Raw genomic sequence first — 16684 nt, 5'->3', positions numbered from 1 at the left:
CCCAAAACTGACTTGTGATGACTCAGTTTCCCTCAACAAAAGTTGTCCCACTTTCAACAAATATCCTCAGCTACAAATATTCTCAGATTCAACAACATTCTGCATTAAGTGGGCTAATTTTTGTTAACGGGCAAGACAGCATTTTATCCTGAGGTGTGGATTGTCTGTATTTTCTCCAATTGCACAATGAAAATAAGCAGCAATAGAAAGAAATAACTAAAAAACCCCCTTTCTTTCCAATTAAGAGCAACTCTGAGCAGATCAGTTACACAATTAACTGGCAGCAGCATTGCTAATACAAACTCAAAACTGGTGGATCTATGAGTTTAAGAACCAGTCCTTATATGAGAAAATTTCCTCCCTATCACTAGATAAAGAGCAACTTAATTTTTTTTTTTCTTTAATGGTTAAAAATATGCTAAAGCAAGTTTGAAATTGCATGTCAAAGGGTAGGTTTTTTCATCACACATGCAGCATAAAGAAAATACTACATAAAACAAGTAAACTACTGTATGCAATGGACAGCTTTTCAGAAAAGCAACAGCTGCAAGAAGAAAAACAATTACTTCGATTACCAACATTTTATGGCTTAGTTTATGTTAAACCTTACTGCTTCTGAAGGTTTAGAATTACTTCACACATTATATTAGCCTCACAAATCAGTTTTATTAGTACCTCAATAATGAATCAAATTTTTTTCATGTCCAAGTTACTGTCCTGCCTTTACCCTTGAAATAGTCACTCATCATTTCTTTTAAGTACTCATTTCAAATGTAAAACCAAATAAATTAAAAAGTAAATTATTTTGGAGGACTTCTCTAATCTTTCCTTAGCTTGTGGATACGTATCTTTTTCCACATGCAGCTGCTATTCCCCCTTCCCAGCTGTCAGCATCCCTATGCCAGAAACCATCACCCCACTTGTTTGTGCGAACCAGTAATATACAGGAGTACTTCTAAAATGAATTCTTAGGCAAAACCAGTCTGATTAGGTCACATGCTAGGACATCAGCTGGGCTGCAGGGAGGAATCTCCTATCCTGGGTGAGCAAGTGATGAGCAGCTATGGATAGCATCTAAAGAGGACATTTATCTATAGCTTTACACTAGTGTGTCCACCTTGAGCTTATCTGGAAACACTCACTGAACTTCCACCTAATCCAGACAGACAAAGCACACAGGATCTCTGTTTAAATGTGTGCATATCTAAATATGTAACTTCAGTCAAATACAAAATATATACAGAAACAGAACATAAAGCTGGCACAACGGCTGGGGTTGGAGCAGGTCAGAGAACCTCATGAATGAATGAAGCCTCATTTCTTACTGAAAATATGTTCATTCCTCCTATGTTTTTAGCATTCAACACATGAACTATCTCTCCTTCTGAATCTGTTCCCACAATTCTAGTTATTTCCATGTCAATTTGGAAGCAGAAATCTGTTCCAAAAATTGGCAAAAACAGAAAGCATGTCTCTCCCTAAAGAGAAAGTCACAAGGAGTAGAGATTAGTCTTCTATGGTTAGTAAATCATGTGTCTTAGGGCAGCGATTATCAACTGTGGTTCCAAGGGAATGTAGTACAAGTTCTTAATTTACTGAGTGGATATACCACTGACTGTATCCCACAGTACTTGGAATTAATTATTCTGTAAGTTTGGGTTACACTCATAAGCAATATTGAAGAATCACAGCAATCAGCTGGTTCAAAAGGGCTTGGAAATCACTGGTCTTTTTCATTGTGGAAAAAGAAGCCTATTTTGTACTTAAAAACATCTTCTAAGAACACTGGCTTTCTACAGTGTTTCTACTGGCTTTTCTTTACAAGCTTTTCTTAATGAGATAGTTAAGCATGGCTGCAGCATTTCAGCACAAGAACTGTTACCTATCAAACTCATTAAAGGAATGTCTGCCCTATTCAATCCAGTGTCACTGAACATTTTCCAGAAGTTGTCTGATGGGGTGGGTGAACTGACAGAAGACAGATAGGGAACAAACTTGGCAAGATATTCATATATCATGAATACACACTCATGACTTCTTGAAATGTTTGCTTGTCTTCAGATTCTGGCATCCACTGAAAAGCTTTGATTCTTTTTGAGTCTGGCTTCAGCCTGTCCTTATAAAAAGGGAGAAGAAACTGGGATCATCAAATACTGTTCTGTGTTGGGGTTTCTTTTTGAGACAGTTTTTGAGAGCTTTAGCTCTGTATTCTTCAGACAGCTTAGGGCAGCTTTCTGTGATCCCTGACACCCAGAAATTTTGCTAGCAGCACGATGCAACAAATCCACCAAGTCAAAAAATAACAGAGATATATCCAGTACTCAAGAAATAAAACTCAGAATCACAGAATCATTAAGGCTGACCTTTAAGATTGAGTCCAGCTGTAAACACAACACTACCAAGTGCACCACTAAACCTTGTTCCTAAGTGCCATATCTACACATCTTTCAAATACCACCATGGATAGTGATTCCGCCACTCTACTGGGCACCCTGTTCCAATGTTCGGCAATTGTTTTGGTGAATTTTTCCTAATATCAAATCCAAACCTTCCCTGGTGCAACCTGGAGCCATATCCTCTTGTCCTGTCACTTGCTGCCTGGGAGAAGAGACAGCTACTCTACTTGCTACAACCTCCTTCCAGGCAGTTGTAGAGAGTGCTAAGTTCTCCCCTGAGCCTCCTTTTCTCCAGGCTGAACAACCCCAGCTCCCTCAGCCACTCCTCGTAAGACTTGTGTTCCAGGCCCTTCACCAGCTCCGTTGCCCTTCTCTGGACATGCTCCAGCACCTCAATGTCCTTGTTGTAGTGAGGGGCCCAGAACTGGACTGGCCCCTGTACTGGTGCCCAGTACAGGGGGACAATCACTGCCCTGGCCCTGCTGGACACACTAATGCTGACACAAGGATACTAGCAGTCTAGGCTCAGTCTTCTTGGATTTACTTCTTGAAATATCCTATTTACTATAACTATAAACAGGGAGGCTGACTATGGTACCAGTATTTGTTTACTAGTAACAGCAGTAAAGCATCATGTAAATTAACAAGTCAATGAAAAAAAAAAGCTAGAACAAACCAGCAGCTGCCTCAAACTCTGACAACCTCCTCCAGGTTACAGATTCATTGAGTATCACCAGCAGCATTATGAATTATAGTCACTTCAGAGATACAGCAAATTCTGCCTCTGGCCAATACTTCAATGTGTAGAACTTCACTCTGGTAAACCACACAGACAACTGAAGGTATGGGGGAGTTGTTTAACTAAACACTTCATCAGATTTCAAATTACCACCACCATGTCGATGATTTGAAGGGATCCCCAAATAATTAGAAAATCTGTCAAAAATCTGCAAAGATACTTACTTTGCCATTTTAACCTTACCTTTAGACATACATAGGATTTAGTGTGAATAGCCTAAAATAACTCACTTTACAGCAACACCAAACTAAGTAATTTCAGGTCAAACAGCTAAAACTGGGGGAAAGAGTAAGGTAATAAGGAGGTAATACAAAAGAAGATATAAACTAGATAATGAAACTGGAAACCACTGAAGTACAAATGAAAATATTTACAGAATAAAATGTACTGTTACAACAAACTTTTTATGCTGAATCTCTAAACAGAATAATAGCTGCTGCTGATAAAGTCTACTGATACTGGATTGATACAGTGTGTTTTGGATGAGAACAGCATGGAAAGAGAGCAGTGAAGTCTCTTTTGATAAGCAGAACTAAACAGTTTACTGCCTAAGATAAAGACCGGTTGCTAAAGGTCAAACACTTCAATGCAATAGCCAAAAGAAACAGTACCACACCATTTACCTTTTAATCTTACTTCATACAAAATTACCACGCGTTCTCAAAGATACAGAATACACAGAGGTTATTCGTACAAACATATCCTGAAAAATAAGGCATTGCTTCCTTCACACAGCCTTCCAGAATTCAAAGAAAAAACCCAAAAGACAAAACCAAACAAAAAAATCACAAAAAACACCAACAAAACAAAACACAACCTCCCCCCACAACACCAGCAAAAAACCCCACAAAAAATAACAAACCAAAAATAACAAAAAAAAAAAAAAAAAAAAAAAAAGAAAAAAAAACCCACCAAAAAAAAAACCAAAGATTAAAAAAAATCCCAAACAGCTCATGGTAATAAAGAATGAACTGTACTGTCTGGAATCAGAATTAAATTAGGAAAAAAATATTTAATTATTTAGAACAGAGCAAGCCAAATTAAATAAAAAACAACAATGAAAATGATGACATTTTCTCATTTAAATTAGAAAGTCCAGTGGGCTTTTTTTTCCTTAAAATCACATAAAGGTTTAAACATTACAAACTTTCTATTTTTAAATCAGCTGGTAAGGAATTTTGCTATTTCAAGGATAAGTATACACAAAGAATTTACATACTAAACAAGAATTATTTAATTTATTTATGTATTTCAGAGTAGCATGGACCGTGTAAAATAATAACAGCAACTGTTCAAGGGAAAAAAAAGTTGCCTTCTCTAGGGAAAGTCAACAGTTTACACTCTTGATGAAGAAAACACAACTAAGACTTTCCATTTATTGGTTGCAATGCACCTAAACCTGATTTTAGAACTATTGCTTAGTTTTAACATAATCAATTTACTCTCTTCATATTACTTTAACTTAGTACTAATCTTTTTCACTTGTTTACCTCTTTTCTTTGTTCTCCTTAGTTCATCACTGCTCAGAAAACTGCACTGTGGACAAAGCCAAATCACTCTTCTTGTTCCAAAGACCCTGCAGTTTGGCCAATAAATACCTAACAAAGGAAGCACTACTATCTCTGACTACCTTCACTTCTCCCATAATTTTATCTGAGTCCTCCCCATTCCCTTAGCAAGTATTTACTCAAGTTCTCATATAACCCTAGTAGCCCGAAAAATAAAAAATTCACTGAAAAACATTTTGAGTCAATTGAACTATGTGAACATCTTCATATCACCTTGTGACAGAAATGCATTTACATTTCATGCATTCTATGAAACAGGAAACTACAAATAAAGGTATGCTCCATAACTGCATGGAAACATTATCTAAAGAACAGAAACACTGCCCACTATATATATTATGTACATATGCACACACGTTCTTTCAGAGCTTTAATACAGTATGTAATACAACAGCTTTAAGGAGTACAGTAAAAAACTACTTGCTTATTAGTTACACCTACCTGCTGAGTGATACACAGTGAAATCAACTGCAAACATACCAAAGAAAGTTTTTATCCTTACACCCATAAAAAACCTTACCTGACACCAGACACTGAGTGTTTATACTTGGGTAACATGCTAAATGTCCTTGCCTCTTTTAAAATCTTAGTTGATCCACAACAGACAAAACCAAGCTCAGCACTTTATCCCCAATAGGCCTCTGCATATCTCAATATAACTCCTCAGCAATATGCACATATGTTTTATTAGGAATACTTAGAACAACCTTTACAGTAGATGAGATACTTCTCTTTGGGATCGCTGCTCTGCCTGCTTACTGTGACACGAGTAATGCCTACACACATTAAAAGGCTTCAGAGCCAGCTCGTTATAACGGTACATGCTTTTCTGGGTAGCAAGAAGTCCATCCTACTTAAAGTAGAAAGGAGCACTCCTAAAGCACACTGGTTTTTAGTAACTTATCTGGGTCATGAGAGATCATATAACTACTTGCTTATCTTTGCTTCTGATTTTAGCAAAAACATAGTTGCAAGAAACCTCCTTCCATTTCAACATAAGAAAAAGGAAAATTGTACAATGAGCTGTAGCTATGCCTAAGAATACATTTGACAAAAACTATGAAAAGCATTAAAAAAAAATTCATCAGGGCATTTTTGAGTTATGGCTAGACCTATACTTGGGTAACCAGATTAATAATTTCATTAAAACCTCATTTTTACATTAAGTTACATTACATTTACATCCTAGTTGATGACAAATACAGTAAACTGAACAGAAGAGACAGAAGAACAGCCATGAATGGCATGTTTATCAAATTTTTTAGTAAGCAATTTCAGGTACTTCATGCAGGAACGCTGCATTTCCTGCCTTACAATTGTAGCTTCCTGCAGATGCCTCGAGGGCATCCAGAGAGGAAGACACCAAGCTGGAAGCACCTGCCTGCTCCCCACTTGTTTCTGGCACCAGAAATAGCAACGGGTTTTCTTGCATGATGTAGCGTCTCCACCCTCCAGCCAGGGAGAAACTCCACTGCAGTTGCCCATGGGCTTTAGAGCTTCTGTGGAATTAATTCCCATCTCCACCCATGTTCCCCATCTCATTCCTTCCCCCACCCTCTTGGCTGCAGTTCCTGATCTTGGCAAAAATCTTTTTTTTTTTCAACTGCAAGTCCAGTCCCACCCTTGTTCATTGCTTCCCACACTCAGTTACTAACCCTACCTCTCCTGTCACCACAAATCCTTTCATCTCTTCCAGATTTCCTCCACCCTCCAATTCAGAGGTCACCTCATTCCTCGGCTAGAAATAGTTCCAAGAACTTAGGGGCCAGCTTATTTCACAACTAAATCAAAGTTTGGCTCCAACAGGCCAGTTGAAAGAGACTGTTCTGAGGGTGTCTAGTGATGCACTAGCGCTTCCAAGCGAGTTAATTCTCAATGATTTCTGCCTGATGATTAAATAACTGTCTAAAGCAGTACTTTATGACACTGAATGTTCAGAAACAGTAGTAGCTCAACACACAACACAGGATGGCTACTCACTTGTAGCAGCAGGCACATTTAAGGAAACACACTGAACTTAAGAGAATTAGTTAAGTAAGTGTTTGCAAATTTTTCTTTCTTTCTCTTGATCTGATTCATGGTCAGGCCCCACAAAGACTACTGTGCCAGCGTAGGGAACAGTACAATACAGGGATGAAATTCCTCAAACTATGGTTGCCACCAAACTCTTTGTAACGTACAGCTGAAGTCTGCAGTGGTACAGGTTGGTTTTGACGGCAGCATTTGCTTAAGGGGACTTCTTGATGTCTAATGGGATGCAATCATAATATAGTCTCAACTGGAACTCATACAGTTTCTGTTACTGACTATTTTCATAAAGCTTGTAACAACTAATCATCTTGGTTTATGCCTAAATTGAATTTAGCTGAAATCAAACAATAGAGTGGAAAGATACACAGCACAGATACTCTACAATTGCACAAGATAATTTCTCCAGGAACCCAAGTGAAGAAGAAACATAATAAAATGGGCAAATTTCCAGCTGAAGATGATCACTGAAAAGCTTGTGTCAGCATATCCTAATCTATTCATGATTTTGTGTTTAAAAATGCTTATGTCGAGTTTTTTTTTATTTAGGTAGCACGTGACCAAAAAAGTTAATATATAAATTATTTACTATACTAAGGTGGTGAACAGCTTGTGAGGTGTAATTATGGTCAAGTAAGCACGCACAGTACCCAAGTAAGGAGAACATTTCATGTTGTAATGAAACCAAGTATTTAAGCTATCTGAAGCCAGGAGAAGAGGAAAGATTGCTAATAAACAAATTAAAACTTGGAGAAACAGTATCAAACCCATCTATTAAAGGTTACTGTTGTCATTCAGAGCTTGAAGTCCAATAGTTCAGAAAATTAACGTATGAACAGTTCTTCTCAAGAAGCATGAGAAGGTAAAGAACCACAAACAACCCACGACCCACTCGATTTTGTCAGTATTCACTTTCTGTGTTTCTTTCAAGTCAGGCTGACTCTATGAGCAACTCTATTAGCCTTTCCAAGTCAAAGTACCAAGGTAAAACAGGCACACCATAAACTTTGTCCTGTGGGGAAATCTTGGCCCTTGTTTTTCTGCCCTATTTTGTGAAGCATGTCATTGTGATAGCCATACTAGAGTACATCCAGACAACCACTGAAGACTCAAGTCACAACACCAAAGCAAACAAGAGTCAAACAAAACAGGAAAGTGATCCTTTGTGGGTCAGCAATAAATGGTGATGTGCATTAGTCATTTATACCCCAAGATAAAAATCTAATAGCCTCATAATCTTAACTTAAAGAAGCAGCACATGCATAAGCAACTTATGCAACTGTAGATTTCTTCCCCATATAACTTAGGAAATTAAACTTCAGAAAAATTCTCAATTCTGATGCCTTTTAGAACTATAAGATTACCCAGTATTTTAAAGGTTAGAGAAAATGAATAGGTATAATTTACCCATCTTTACAACATATTGAGTTTAACCTACTCAATTAAACAACTGCCAAAAGAAAGAAGACATCAGGCTAGGTGAGACACTGAGATACAGCATATAAATTTAAGAACCAGGTGACAAACACAACCTGTCACCAAAATGTCTTTGGTCACAGACGATCCTATATTTATACATGAGTCAGTGTTGTACATAAATCAGATTACAAATGGATTAGAAGACTAAACTACAAGCACTAGGAAAACTGTCATCTACAAAACAAGCTTCTGTTGTAGAAAAAAGTCTGTAAAAGACACACAAACCCCCACAAAACTGTAGATTCACACTTCAGCAGATTTTCCCTACCTACAGATTTTGTGTGTGACACTTCTGTTGCAGTCTATTTCAACCTCCTGAGGCCTGAAAGTACTTGCCAGGGCAGGAGAAATGGAAACCTGCTTCCATGCCAAACATCAAGTCCTTCCTGTCACCTACCTTCCTGCCACTACATTTCATTTGCCACTTTCCATGGGTTTTCACATGTTTGCTCAGTTACCACCATCCCATCATTGCATATGGTTTTATGAAACTTTTCCTTATGACACTGTTCCCTGTTTGGCCTATATACATCTTGTGTTAAACACCACTCAGACTCCTGTCTTTCAGAAGATCAATGCTCAGACTGTATCAGGGATACTGATAGAGCTGATGCATAATCAGAGTGCAGGGGTAGAGATGCTAGACAGTAGTTCTTTGAGCTTGGACTGTTTCTGAGGGAATTTAAATTTCTGGATCTAGTTACCAGGTATATGGGACTGATTTTGCCCTTAGTCTGTTTCAATGCAGGAAGCAGCAAGTTTCCCTAGTTACAATGCTGAAGAGACAGTAGGTTGTAAAAATAAAAAATACTTAAAATTTTAATCTTTGGTGCAGTGAGCCTACTAAGAGATAATTTTATCTTTAATCCTTAAAAGAGTTCAAAAATAAAAACACCATTGCTAACCTACTTCTTAAATCCACCAATGCCCTTCTGTTAAAGCAAGAATAAGATGGAGACGAAGTTGGAGAGAAGCATTTTTCTATCCTCTGAATTAAATCCAAGTTATTAAAACCAACAACAAAACCCCACCACCAAAAAAAACCAAAAAAAACCAATAAACCTAACAAACAAACAAAAAACTCCAACCCACAAAAACAATAACCCTCACTCCCACAGAAAATACTGCCTTTATCAAGGCTCAGACGATTCATCATTTCTGGTTTTATCTTTCAGCATTCCCAGGAGGTTTGCCAGTGTCAATTCTGCTTATCCTTCCAAGCATCTCAACTTCTGACAGTTTTTTCAGTAGGCAATTTCTCAAAATTAATTCCTAATTATATATCATGGCCCACACAGTTTTAGTGAGTTTCTTCTCTTCCTAACACCTTTTCCAATCCTGTTGACACTCATCATCTCTTGAAACTAATCTTTCTTCTTTCCAGCCCACTCACTATTATAGTTTCCAAGTCTTCTTTCATCCTGTTTTTGTTCTTCTGGTTTCTCACAACAGAACCAGAAATTTTAAGTCAAACAATCACCACCAGCTTTTGATTGAAAAAATGCTATTAAATTAATAACTCCTTGGATTTTCACTCTATCTGACCAAGAAGTCAATCTTGTCTTTCAGATTTGAACATGTCCTTTTTTCACATGTCCTTTGGTTTCAGCAAAGTCCAGCAATTTCATCAAGTACCTAACTACTAACCCTCTCTCATTTAAGTCTTCCAGAGATCTGCCACCAAATTGTAACACCTGTAAACAATGCCCTTTAAGAATGTCCGTAAGCAAACAATCCTCTGAGCTCTTGCAGTCTGCAGTGCTGCTCGATCACATAATGAAGTGTGGGGTATGCCCAGCCACTGCCTTGGAGGGACAACTGCTGAGATAAGGAGAGTGCTTAATCTCCCAGCAGAGCTCCCCTGGAAAGGGAGCCACTTTTCAGTAACAGTGAGAAGAAGACAAACCCAGAATGCTCTCGGAGACCCTATGCAGATCCTTTGTAACCCACTGGCCTTTACCTTCTGACACCCACCTCCTGTATCCCTATAAAGCCAGCCCTCTGCCCCTGTGAGGGCAGAGAGATGCTCGTCCCTGGCTCCCCTTCGCCGGACCAATAAAGCTGCCTCGTGCAGAACGGCTACACGAGCCTCTTGTGTCTCTCTCCCTGCTCTGGCCTGGAGGCTGCCCTGCAGAGCTGAGCTGAAACCACGAGCTGACAATCACTTAAGAACTGACAGTCTCTGCACTGGCCCTCCCAGCCAGCAGCTGAGGGAAGACACCGGCCCCGGGAAGACGATTCCTTTTGGGACCATCTCTCCGGACCGGTCACAGCTTCCTCGGTCAGAGCTACTGACCCCTCACCAGCTGCCATAATGAAGTGCCACTACATCGAAAACTCTACATTTGTCAATGGGCTGAATACCCAGCATTTGGCAACTTCAAAATAATGTGATCAGTACAGGTCTAAAACTGTTTATATTAAAAAACTTAAGGCAAACATGATCTTCAATAGATAGTGGTGAAAGCTAAAGGTGAGTTACATCTAATTCAAACCTCTCTAAGAAATACCCTACTGTTACTGGATAAATGCATACATTTCTGGTATTAAATTCTCTTTAAAGTATCTCCCTATAAGCATGCATATTAAACAACTAGCACTTTTTATCAGCTTTCCAATGAAAAAAGCTGCTGGCAAAAATCTGAAATGTGGTAATATATTTTCTTATTAAACCATACCTTCAGGTGCTGAGTACAATGAGTTGCACTGCTTTTGCATATGCAGCAGTTTGTAATTATGAACACAGCAGTGCACACCAAATAACCCATTCGTGTCCACAGAAAGGGAATAGAACACAGCTGAACAAATGGAAAGTGAAGGATTACAACTTCTAAAGCATGGTGGCCCAAACACAAGAAGAGGAAAGTAGCTAAAGTTTTCATGTCCATTTACAAGTATCCTGCTTTAAACAAATGTATTTGTAAGGAGAATAAAAGAGACGATGAAGAAACTGACCAAAAGCTTTTATGTTCTCCATCTTGTAGTTTCATAAATATGAAAACACGAATTTCTAACAAATAGGTCATATTTGCAAAATTGAAAGACCCCAGCACAAAAAAAATACTTCAGGCAAGTGTGAAATATGAAGATCGAATAAGCATAACAATGTGACTGATTTGATTTTGTAATGGTAAAAAGGAAGTCTAGAATAAATACTAAAAGATAGTAGAGAAATTAGCAGGTCAGAATTAATATGAAAGAAAATGTGTCTAAGAACATGTAGAAAGAAATAAATCACTTGACTTTAGATGTAAGGAGAGGGATACTGATACAAGGAAACTAATAAACCACAAAGGATGAAAGAAGATCATAGGCAGATGATATAATTAAGTGAAAGAGTTATCATCAATTTTTCTGAGAAGCTTAAGGCAAAATAACAAAACCTGACACAAATGTTTTCTTGATTAGGAAAAAATAAATTAACACACTTAATTACATTTAAGTAAAATAAACATAAGCTCAGAGGAGGCATGATACATACTATGCTACCAACCAAATTAGACTGATGATGATGAGCCCATCATTAAGGCCTTGTCACTGGATATTAAGCACAGAAGGTTTGAAGGACAACAGCAAAGCAAGGAGGGAGAGAAAATCTACAGATTCCCGATCTTTTACCCTCATCTAGCCTGTTACTCTTGCCTCGTCTGCTCCTGTCAGAAACAAAGCATGTCTGACCTCATCCACAATCAGAAATAATCCTTTAATGTGTTTTTAGCTACTGTTCCAGTTCCTTCAGCTTCGCTTAGCTCACCTACTTCTTAACTTATATTTTAATTAGGGGATTTTTTCTAACCTAGATAATTTTGCCTGAAATAAGCAACAGCACAAGCAGACCAACAAGCTAATCTAAGGAAATAGTAACCAGTTTCCCTGGCTCAGCTGAAGTGAGCTTTTCAAAAGAAAAGGTACATCCAAGGCCAGCTCTGACATCCTCCTTCATTCCGTCCTGGATTCCCATTACTCCAATTTATTAATTTACTTATTTTACTACAACTGCTAAAACTTAAGATACTTGATCTGTCACATCCAAGACTTACAAAACTTTTCCAATATAATTACCATGAGCTTATCCCTAGCCAAGATGCAGAAGCTTCATATTTACATCCTCTTTCACCTTTATACTGTTGAAGAACTGTAAAATAGTTTCGCTTGAAGCAAAACAAAACTAGCAAAGGAAGCAGGAGGGGTTGGGGGCCGGAAGGAATTCATACAGCAAACTCCCATGCACTAAACAAACTACAGCTATTTTATTATGACAGAAATGCATGTATAATTTTGTTTGTGTTTTGTTGGTATTAAAACCAAAATTTTTTTAACAAAGTCCTTTCAATGTAAAGTATCACTTTGTGAGAGGTCAGTCTTCTCTCAGAGCAGTACCTCCAGAGAACAGAGTCCCATTAACAAGTGTTAGGTACACACAAAGACAATTCAGCTGTTGCTATATAGATCTTACCAGAACAGCAGCTAGGACAAAGAAGGGGAACAAGAAACATTTCTTCTCAAACTACACACACACTGTAACTGCTAAAACCTGTTTTTCTTACTTAATTGTAACTTCTAGGTCAGAGAATTCTAAAAAGAAAAATTAGTTAGACAGCAGATCTGGAAACAGAATTTGGACAGCCTGTTGACCCAGCCACACCCCCATTTTTTCTTCTTTCTATGCACCATAGCTATGAAGTTTCAAACACAAGCTTTAGAAACATCTCTAATTTTAAGCATCTTCCAGCAAGAAGGCTGTCCCATTAGGGTAATAGTTCATTAATACTACTGAGGACTCTTAACAAGCAATACTAATTTAGAACATCAACTAATCAGTTAGAACAGCAATTAATCTAAATGTTTAAACATTAAAAAAATATTGTTCCGCTGAACACTTAAAAACATTGGCGAACTGAAAGCATACAGTCGGCCAATGATTCCATTAAGAATAAAAAAGCATGCACGAATGTATTAATTCCTGGGCTTAATTAATTCCTAGATGCCAGAACTCTGTGGTACTGAGGGTTCAGTGTCAAATCTCATTTAGAAACTCAGAGGTTTATTTTTTGCCAGAATCAAGGAGGGTACTTGGTAAAATTGTCATTTGGTAAAATTTGTCTTCAGAAAAGAATAGATTTTCAGAGGTAATCCATGTCACTCCAACTTGAGTATGCAACTTGTAAGAAACGTGGACACATAATAAGGGACTAATTAACACAGTGTTGCAGACTCGATGTCTAGACAAGATAAGACATTTCAAGAATCCCTGCTACTCATGCTCATGAAGGAAGAACAAAGAGATAGCCTTTTGTGCAACACTGATGCTGAATAGCTCCAATTATGAATTTAACATCAGGGACATATTTGTCATCACTTCCAAAAAAAACCACCACACTTCAGCACATTACATGCTAAAAGCATAAGCTGATCCTTAACCATATAAAACCAGAAACTAAACAACTCCAAAAATAATACCTTAATGCATAATGCATGCTATTAAATGCAAAAATATTTTAAAAGTGCATGAAATGGTTACATTAGGAAACTACAGACATTCATTGATCTTGACATGCAGATGGCAAAATACACTGCTATGCTGTTTTCAAGTAACCAGCCCAATCTTTTAAGCATCTCTTTAATGGGGTTCTACTTCACCATGCTCAGACAAATGTTCAGACAACATTTAATACATTATTTCAAAATTGTAAGAGTAAAGAAAAGAGGAAAATGCATGTTCAAAGGTCTAAGGAAACACCTAACTTCAAAAAAACCCAACCAATCAAAAAACATCCCAACCCAGAAAGCTAATTATCTCACAATTTTATTTTTTAAAAACTCTCCAAAGCTTTTTATTACAGACAGAACATTAAAAAACACATCATGGAATATATTAAAATAAGAGATACACATTAACGCGGCAGAATTTCCATTCAGTGCAGAAGTACAAAGACTGAAAAGACTCTGCACCTGGATAAAAGGGAATAGTTTCCACAGTACCTGCCACGCAAAAGTTCCAGGAAAAAACCTTATTCTTCCAACCACAAAGTGGCAGAGCCAGAGGGTTCTAGGAAATCAACCCTTCCCTGAGAGCAGCAGAGCCCAGTCCCAGTGGAGCGGGTCCCAAAAGCAGGGGACCACACCAAGGAGCTGGGACTCTGCAGTTCAAGAATGGAGACAGGAAGCTGTCAAGAGAAGCAGCGAGCAGAAACCATGTCCTTGTTGGAAAGAAACCATGTTCTGGAATGTGAAGGCAGCTGACCTCAAGACACAGAGCAGTGAAACACTGAAACAGGCTGTCCAGGGAAACTGCAGAGCCTCCTTCACTGAAAATATGCAGGGCTCAGTTTGATAGAGCCCGGAATGACCTGACCTAAGGCCCTGTTTCACAGGCATTTGCTCAGGTAAGTCCCATGCAACCTAGATGTTTCCACAATAGTGTCACTATGCCTGTTGTTTCACAGACGAGACCAAAAATGCCCAGGATCTGCAGTCCCAGCTCAGGAATGTTTTCAAGCATCTGTGCATCTGCAACCATATCCTTCCTTTCCCAGTAATACTGGCACACTTCAAATGAAATACATACTTCAAAGTTTTTCTAGTTTGGGAGTGACACAGATAACTCTTGGCTCTGTTTAAACAGTGTCTGGATTTTTCCAAGCCTTTACCCATGAGGAGAACTTCTGGTTTCCTCTCTTTATGTCAGCTTCAGTTAATATTTGCAAAGCAACTGCAGACTCCTAAAAGATAGTCACTATATAGCAAACAGCAACTAGCCCTTGCTTTGACACATTTTGCCCTGTCATCATCAGCACACAAATAACTTAATTTTTCTTCAAATGACATGATTTTACAAATAAATTTATCAAATAAATAATATCCAAATAATTTCTTGATGAGCCAGGGTGATCATTTACAATCATGCTTCATTTAAAATTCTGCAATTGGCAACTGTGTTACTGTACCTTAGAGAAAAGGCAGAGGCAACTTTACAATAGAGTGGTATGAGCGATACACGAGATACTGAGATGGACTAATTTAAAACAGAACACCTGCATGAATATTTCATTCAAATGCTCAAGGGATATTTTTGCTTGTTTTTCTTAAGAGAAATAACAGACTATATCACAAGCTGCCACCTCCCTCCTGCCCAGGGCATCAGACTGCCTGTTTCTCTGCTGCACAGCAATGGATTTGCTCATTGCAGCACCATGCATGTTCTGTCAGCACAGCTTTTTGCCTCTGGGTTTTCCTGAAATAGCATCATCCTATGAAGTAAAAGTACATATTTGGAAAATTTTGCTCCTTTTCCTGGTTAGAGCTTTGGAGACAAATGGATATGGAGAGGGCAAAGCAAAGAAGGCTTTACCAGGAGTCTGGAACAGCCAATAAATACTTGGCAATCAAGTTGAGAATAAATATGAACCAAAAAGGAAACATCACTACATCTGGTACTCCAAGAGAAAGAAAAATTTAGGAGACAGAAGAGGTTCAATGGGTCAAACTCACTTCCTCAAACACTAGCTGGGCCCCCACCAATTCTTTAACACATACCCAGTGGCACATGCCCTGACTTCATTTCTTATTTATTTTAAATACCTTAATAGCTGTCCAGTGCATACTGAAAAACAACCTTTTGAAAATCTTGCTTTGCAGAAAGATTACAGCTTCACCATTCTTGCAGTGTAAGCCTTCGCAATAAGCATTTTATTTTAGTAATCCTTCCACAAAATTACATTCCAGAAACACTACACTAAACACTTGAATGAGATTTACCGGAAAATAAGTCCACAGAACCAAATAATTTTTCTGCTATTACTTGCGTCTTCAAGACAAATAATCAGAACTAAATTATGAAAAAGCTTTCTTATAAATGTACTAGCTTACCGCTCCCTTTAAAGATTTAAATGTGAAAATAAATTTACTTTCAGATACTAAGAACTCAAAGTAAACAAAATAGCATACAAATTTCTATAGAGAGACTGCTTCCATATACAGTAGGAAGATTCACGGTATTTCATTACGATGATTCATTATGATATTCATGATGATTATGAAAATCATCTGGTCTATCACAACATTTTTTTAAAAATCAAAAAATTTAATTGCCAATCGAGAAGTTAATTTTAAATATTTATGTGAAAAAAATACAGATCATTTTCCAGTCTTAATTTTCAATGATTAAATAAATATCTTGGCTAACTCTTAACAAATTCACAGTACCTGGTTTATAAGAAAATAAGCATCTTGTTCAGTTGAGAAAATAATTCTAGCATCATCCTAGAATCTTATTTAAATTCTGCAGAAGCTGACAGCTTCAATATTCAAACCAACAACAGGAGAAACTGGTTCTACAAAATTCAAATCTAAGTTATTCCTCAGGCTTTTCTGAACTAAGTTCCTAAAAGTATTCCATTTTACAGAACATAATC

At 37.7% G+C, this 16684-nt stretch overlaps 1 protein-coding gene across 3 annotated transcripts in view; it reads right to left on the bottom strand.

Annotated features, from left to right (window-relative positions):
- PPHLN1 (periphilin 1) overlaps positions 1-16684 on the bottom strand; it is a 64103-nt gene that overhangs the window by 9719 nt on the left and 37700 nt on the right. The window lies entirely within an intron of this gene.

This window comes from Corvus cornix, chromosome 1A (assembly GCF_000738735.6).
Source record: "Corvus cornix cornix isolate S_Up_H32 chromosome 1A, ASM73873v5, whole genome shotgun sequence".
Taxonomy (NCBI): Eukaryota; Metazoa; Chordata; class Aves; order Passeriformes; family Corvidae; genus Corvus; species Corvus cornix.
This window is presented reverse-complemented; position numbering and strand designations above follow the sequence as displayed.